At 43.7% G+C, this 7,506-nt stretch overlaps 1 pseudogene; it reads left to right on the top strand.

Moving 5' to 3' along the window:
- The first annotated feature begins 878 nt into the window (after positions 1-878).
- On the top strand, positions 879-6,372 carry LOC143675876 (isochorismatase domain-containing protein 1 pseudogene; annotated as a pseudogene).
- The last annotated feature ends 1,134 nt before the right edge of the window (positions 6,373-7,506 follow it).

Genomic DNA, 7,506 nt, shown 5'->3' with positions numbered 1-7,506 from the left:
TAGGTGGGAGCTGTGCTCCCCGGCTCTGGCCTCTGATTATCTGTTTATGTGAAGTCATATGTAACTGAAACTGCTTTGAAAGTTAAGCCGAGTGGAAGCCATTTAAAATTATTTCATTTCTAATTATAGGCCAGATAGAGCCATTTTCATGCAAGGGGAGGAGCACTTCAGAGACTTCAAGGTTCAGAACATTCCTTGGGTGACAGGTGGTCACGATATTTGAAGAACTTTCTGTGCTCAAGACAACCTTGACTAGAGAAGTGAGCAGGGTAATCTTAAAAGAAATATGGACTTTGCACACCAAGCCAGAGCACATGAAATGCATACCCAGACTTCATCTTAGAAAGTGCATTGGATGGATGGGGCCATTGGGAGGTAACCTGTTAGTGAGGATGGCCTCTGGGCTTTGGTGCTTATTATGTCCCAAAAAAATATATGTTCAAGTTCTATTCCCCTCCTTGTGAACATGAACTTGTTTCAAAATAGTCATTGCAGATGGACTTAAGCTAAATTAAATAATACTGGAGGAGTGTGGGTCCTTAATCAAATATGACTGGTATCCTTATAAGGAGGGGAGAAGAGACACAAGTCCGAGAGAGAAGATGGTCATGTGACAACGAAGGCAAAGATTGAGGTGCTGCGACTGCAAGCCAAGGAACACCAAGACTTGCCAGCAAACTTCCAGAAGCTACAAACAGGCAAAGAAGGTGTCTCTCCCATGGATTTTAGAAGGAGCATGGCCCTGCTGACACCTGGATTTCAAACCTCCAGCCTCCAGAACTGTGAGACAATACCTGTCTGTGGTTATAAGCCACCCAGGTTGTGGTACTTTGTTATGGCAGCCATAAAAAACTAAGACTGGGCTGGACTAAGTAAACATGGGTGAGTTACTAAATCTCTCAAAGACTCATATTTATGTATATAAAGTGGAAAATAATTCCTGCTTGTATATTTGTTGTTCTAAACCCAAAATGACATAATGCATGTGAAACCGTCTAGCTCTGGACAAAGATATCTTGGATTGCAGCTTGGAAATCCAACCTACATATGAAAGAAAAGGTGGAGATTAAGTCAGAGGTGATATTTAAATTATTTGGCAAGGATGTGGACCAATCTGGCATCAAGAAAAACACTAGTAGAAAACCATTGGCTAACAATAGCTAGGCATATTGGCTGGATACCCAGAATGAAATCTATTTTTCTTCACACTGGTGGTCAGAATGTGCATTAACCAGCTAGCACCAGCTTTATACAAAATCTTGAATGCCAAGTTTAATCCCTTGTGATGTAAAAAGCTGAGCTCCACATCCCCCCAAACTAGGCTTGAATGCAGAACTCAACAGGCTTGTAATTGCATGCAATACCACTGGTGAGCATGACTGTAATACCGTTTTACTGCACAGTGGAGAACTATTGAGTTCCATTCACATGAGAATGTGCTACAAAGATTCCTCTCTCAATGGGATAAAAAGAGTACGTCATAGCATATATTTTTCCTTTAACTAATTTTTATGAAACCACGCGCAAAGGATAAGGTGCCTGATTTTCGTATTTTTCAATGTGCCCTGGGGGGAGTTTTAGCAAACTAGGAACAATGTGGACCCACTGATCTCAGCAGATGAGTAAGCAGATAATCCCAGACTCAGAAATAAACTTGTGTTGTTATCCTCGACTCTCCTACTCCCCGCCCCCACACACACATTCCCTACCAAACAAGAACACACAAAATCCATCCCAAAGAGTTAAGGCTTCCTATTTCAAGACCTCCAAGGAAAACCCACTTGGTCTTTATCCCAATGGCGAAAGCCCCTCCATTGTCAGAAAACCCTTCTTACAACTAAGCTTTATGTAACCGAAATGGCCAGCCTTTCTGATTCATTTACACTTCCTTGGGATACACTTTCAGACTCTCTCCAAAGCATGGGCACTTGACCCTTGTCCTTGACGGAAGCAGCTGAGCTCACTGTCTGCAGGGACTACTAGGAGTGCCCAGGCTGCAGAGCTGGAGCAGGCTGTGAGGGACAAACCAAACACATGGTGCCAGCAGGGTCTGGCAGCCCAGGTACTGCCTTGGGTATTGGCTGGATGCCTGTCGCAGCAGTCCTTCTTGGGGACATCCTTACACTTCCTGGTCTGCAAACAAGCCCTAAAAGGTTGACCCAGGTGGGCTCAGCCTTCAGCCACCTCACAGACCCAGAGCCCTAAGCACCTTCTCTTTCCCAAGCCTCCTCCCACAATGTTTTTATTAGTTTCTCCTCCCAGACCCTACCTAAAATGTCTGGTTACACCCCTTTTATCTGGACATTGGAACCACCCACCACAGCTCTCAGTGTCTACCAGGATCTGAGACCTCTTCTTGGAGGTGAAGTGGGGGGTACTTCCAGTGACTCAAAGGAAACTTATTCTCCTTAAGACAACCATGGGTATCTATCTGACCTCTCTCTTGCTAGAACAGAGGGAAAACAGAGGTTTACTCTCCAGGAGGCCATACTGCTGCATTTATGATGTACATTCATTTCCAATTTTTTAAAGTTCTCTCTATAGAGAATGTGGAACAAAACTGATGGCTTTTCTCCATGCAACACTTGCAAATTATTGTAGGAAACCAACCCCATTATTCTTTTTTCTCAAGCGAGAGCCTAGTTACTTCCCTTTACAGGCCAGATAATTCAGATAAAAATCCACTAGAACAAATACAATTAAGTAAATGTTCTATACAAAGCAATTTGCTTTTTATTTTTAAAGTTAGTTGTAAAATGCCAATGTGAAAACAGTGCATTTTTATTCCAGCAGCTTTTTACTCTCACAAGCTATGGATGTATGTGTCATTTTAAATTGGTAGCAATTTACTAATTAATTAATTGCATTAAAGAGATTACAAGGCTGTTCACTCCTGCTCCTGATAATGTTTGGTCTTTCATGCAAGGCATTTAAAAGTAAAAATACACTGGTACTTATAGAATGTGTGTTTTGAACGAAATAATTTCAGTTCAGTCCAAGAGGGGTTTCTTTCAGAATAGAGAATATCACATTTGGTTCAAAATCCTAAAAACAGGATATTATTTTTGATTCCTCAAGTCACTTACCTCCCTTTTCTCCCTGCCAAAACTTCTTCAACGAGCTGTGGCCTCCAAGATTTAGATTCAAATGGTAAATATAAGAACCAAGCCATACATGTAAACGCATGTCAACATTTGCCCCTCAGTTCCCCGAATCTGAATACAAACACTGCAGTGTCATTTCCTTATTTTCAGTTGTCTTTAGCACCTAACTTTGGCTTCCACATTTCTCCTGGAAGTTAAGTCCCATGCACTGTTGAATTCAACCCATCCTTCTAGGTACAAGCACTGAGCCAGACACACAGGCCTGAAGAAACCAAATTTTAAGTTTAGCTGCATTAGAATCACCAGTGGAGCACCTCAGACCTCCTGAATCAGAAGTTCTGAGCACAAAGCCTGGTACTCTACATTCAAGCAGATTCAGACTGCAGTGTGAGCCCCTCTAGGGACCAAACGGCAGGTCAGGATGCTGCAGACAAAGAGTCTCTGCAAATGTCTGTGCAGGGGAGTTGGATGGTTGTATGCTGATCAGATCCCCTTGTCTGACCACAGTGTAAGGCTGCCCCACTGTGAATAGTGGTGTGGGGAATCTAAGCCATTGACAAAGCCAGTTGTCCAGGAACGGGACATTAAAACCCAGTACATAGACTTGAGATGAGAAGGCAGGGACTTCCTTCCCCTTTCTAGGCATAGCTGTCTTTGTTTGGATTCTATGTAGAGATTCTTAGATGCTCCTGGGTGACGAGAAGGGGAAGTGGTCTTTGATTAGGGCTACCAGGTGAGACAGGAAAGAGAGACACCAGAGGCAGAGCTGCTCCACCTGCAGCCCCATCCGCATACTTGGGTTAGTAGCTCCCTGGACATAATTCCTTCATTGCTCCCCAGCAAAATTGTGGTGATGTCTGAACCACATGCCAGCCTGATCTCAGCTATGCTTTAGCTGCTCCTGGTCAGAGCAATAATCAAGGAACATAGCCCAGGGGCTAGTGGTGGATGACAGCAGTAAACAGTCCCCAAGAGGAGGACAAACTTCCAGAGACAAGAGTTGGAGCTTGGAGGTCCAGGAGCCCTGCCTCCGTAGAGTTCCCTCTTCTGAGAACCTTGGAGAATTCAGGTGTAACATATTAAGGGAAGCCAGGAAAGAGCTAGGGGAAGAAATAAAAAGCAGAGGGTAAGATCATGAAAGAGAAGATTTGTGTGTACATCTAAAATGATCTTTCTTGAGAAGGAATAAGCCAGGTGGGCCACGGTGGCTTAGGAGGCAGAGCTCTTGCCTGCCATGCCAGAGACCCAGGTTCATTTCCTGGTGCCTGCCCATGCGAAAAAAAAAGAAGAAAGAATAATCCCAAACCACCAGAAACAAGTGACAGCTCACCTTCTGCAAAGAATTCCCAGAAGGGGAGGAAAGAGAAAGGTAGAGAATGGGTTAGGGAGTAAAGCAAAAGGAACTTAACTGCAGTTCAAATGAAGAGCAAAGCAATGCATGAAGTACCAACATTGAGGCACCACAGCTTCTTGACATACAGGTTTCTATGTTGACTGGGGCTGGGAGCTTCATTCAAACATCACTGCTCTGGCAGCATTGGCTAGATGGATAATTTTCTTCCCAGGGACAGAAGGTGTAAATAACCGCACCTGAACAGAGGTGATCGTAAACAGAGTAGGTCAGCTGGTGTTAGGGGAGAAGAAGGGAGAAAGTTAGTAGGGTCATGATTAGACCAAAGAGGAACTATCTAGAAAAGATCTCCTGGGGGGTGGTATTCCTGACAGAGGGGAGAAGGGCCTGATCAGGTGGCTGGAAGTTATACATGGAGAAGGTGATACAGGCACTGCATCCTGCTCTTCTTTTCAACCAAATGATCGCAATACCTTCCTAACTGGTCTCTGGTAGCTCTCTTCAACCTGCAACCTCCTTCTCCAAACAACTCATCCTGCCCCCTATAGTTGTGTTTTAGTTTGTTAATGCTAAACAAACATATAATGCATCATATACCAGAAATGGGTTGACTTTTATAAAGGGGATTTATTAAGTTACAAGATTATAGTTCTAAGGCTATATAATGTCCAAGCTAAAGCATCCAGAAAAAGATAACTTGACTCAAGAAAGGCCAGTGGCATCCAGAACACCTCTGTCAACTGGGAAGGCACGTGACTGGCATCTGCTGATCCTTTGGCTTCTGGTTTGTGTTTCTTACTACATCCCCAAATGTCTGTGTCTGTGTCAACTCTGAGCTTTTCCCAAAATGGTTTCCTCTTAAAGGACTCCAGTAAGTGACCCACTTTGAATCAGCAGAGACACATCTCCATGGAGGCCCCACCCACAATTGGATGGGTTACATCTCCATAGAAACAACTTAATGAAAATTTCCACCCTACAGGGACCGCAGTGGCCAGTGAAGTGTGTGCACCTCGGCAGCTTCGGAGCTAGCAGCAATGGAGCCCTCTGTGCCAGCTCTCCCCAACAGCAGTGGCTGGGGCATGGGGGTGCCATTGGGCTCGGTCCCTGTCTTCTTTTGCTTTTCAGTCTTCATGGAGCCCTTGCCGGTGCCTCACAGCACCGGCTACAAGCTGCTCATCCAGAAGTTCCTTAGTCTCTACAGTGGCCAGATTGATATGCACCACAAATTCTCAAATTCATAGTGCAGCTCTTCGTGGAGGAATGGGGCCATTACGTTGACCTGTCTAAGGACTTAGTGGTGAATGAGAGCTTCAAGGTGCACCTCAGGCTGCTGCAGATCCAGCTCACTACCCTGGGAAATCTTACACCTTTCTGCTGTGGTATGCAAGAAAGGTTCAGACTAGCCATCAAGTATTTGGGGGATATTATTAGTGTGGGACAAAGACTGTAACAAGGATCCCAGATTTTAGGAATTCCAGTTATTGTAACTAAACAGTACCCTAAAGATCTAGGAAGCACTGTTTAAGAAACTGATTTAACTGGTGTAGAGCTGGTACTTCCAAAGACCAAGTTTTCAGTGGTATTACCAGAAGTAGAAGCAGCATTAACTGAGATTCCTGGAGTCAGGGGTGTTGTTTTATTCATAGTAGAAACACCTGTGTGCATCCAGCAAACTGCCTTGGAGCTCATTGGCCCGGGTATCGAGGTTCATATCATTTGCTGATGCCACTTCATTGAGAAGCATGATGGACAAGATGCTTGCTCTTGAGCATCTTGCTTTAACTGGAATCATAGTTTACCACAAACGAGGCTGTTCTGCTGCAACTGGTGGCTGATAAAGACCATCTGAAATTCAAGAAAGTACAGAATCTCTTTAAGGTAATGTGCTGGTTTGAAAGGAAGCATGCCCCCTAAGAAAAGTCATGTTTTAATATAAATCCCATTTCATAAAGGTAGAATAATCTCTATTCAATACTGCATGTTTGAAACTGTAATGAGATTATCTCCCTGGATGATGTGATTTAGTCAAGAGTGGTTGTTAAACTGGATTAGGGGATGACATGTCTCCACCCATTTGAGTGGGTCTTGATTAGTTTCTGAAGTCCTATAAAAGGAGAATGAGAGATTCAGGGAGAGCAGAACGATGTAGCCATGAGATGCCGAGAGTCCATGAGCCAGCAACCTTTGGAGATGAAGAAGGAAAACGCCTCCCGGGGAGCTTCATGAAACTGGAAGCCAGGAGAGAAAGTTAGCAGATGATGCCATATTCGCCATGTGTCCATCCAGCCAAGAGAGAAGCCCTGACTGTGTTCGCCATGTGCCGTCTCACTTGAGAGAGAGACCCTGAACTTCATCGGCCTTCTTGAACCAAGGTATCTTTTCCCTGGATGCCTTTGATTGGATATTTCTATAGACTTGTTTTAATTGGGACATTTTCTTGGCCTTAGAACTGTAAACTTGCAACTCATTAAATTCTCCTTTTTAAAAGCCATTCCATTTCTGGTATATTGCATTCTGGCAGCTAGCAAACTAGAACAGGTAAGGAATGTCTGTTGCCAAGTTAGAGCAGAGGAAGCACCTGAAAGACCACAGAAAGAGCACAGAGGTGACAGAGAAGCCAGGAAACCAGGAGAAGTATGCAGATAAAGGAAAGAGGAGGAGAAACAGGAATATGTGCTCCTTTTTGAACCAGAACCAAGGAGCTCCCTTTAAAATTACATTACCTCAGATGCCTAGAAAGCAACAAAAAATCACGATCACACTTGTAAGAATGCAGATATGGCACACAGTAAAAAACAAATGCTTTAAATGAGATACAAGAGTTGACACATCTAATTAAAGATTTTCAAAATCAGCTAAAACATCAACTCAGTGAGGTGAAGGAAGACATGATAAAAGAGATGATGGCCTGAAAATGTAGAGCTGTGTTCCAGTAGCCATGTTTCTTGATGATGATTGTATAATGATATAGCTTTCACAATGTGACTGTGTGATTGTGAAAACCTTGTGTCTGATGCTCCTTTTATCTACCTTGTCAACAGATGAGTA

The sequence above is a fragment of the Tamandua tetradactyla genome, chromosome 3 (genome assembly GCF_023851605.1).
Source record: "Tamandua tetradactyla isolate mTamTet1 chromosome 3, mTamTet1.pri, whole genome shotgun sequence".
Classification (NCBI taxonomy): Eukaryota; Metazoa; Chordata; class Mammalia; order Pilosa; family Myrmecophagidae; genus Tamandua; species Tamandua tetradactyla.
This window is presented reverse-complemented; position numbering and strand designations above follow the sequence as displayed.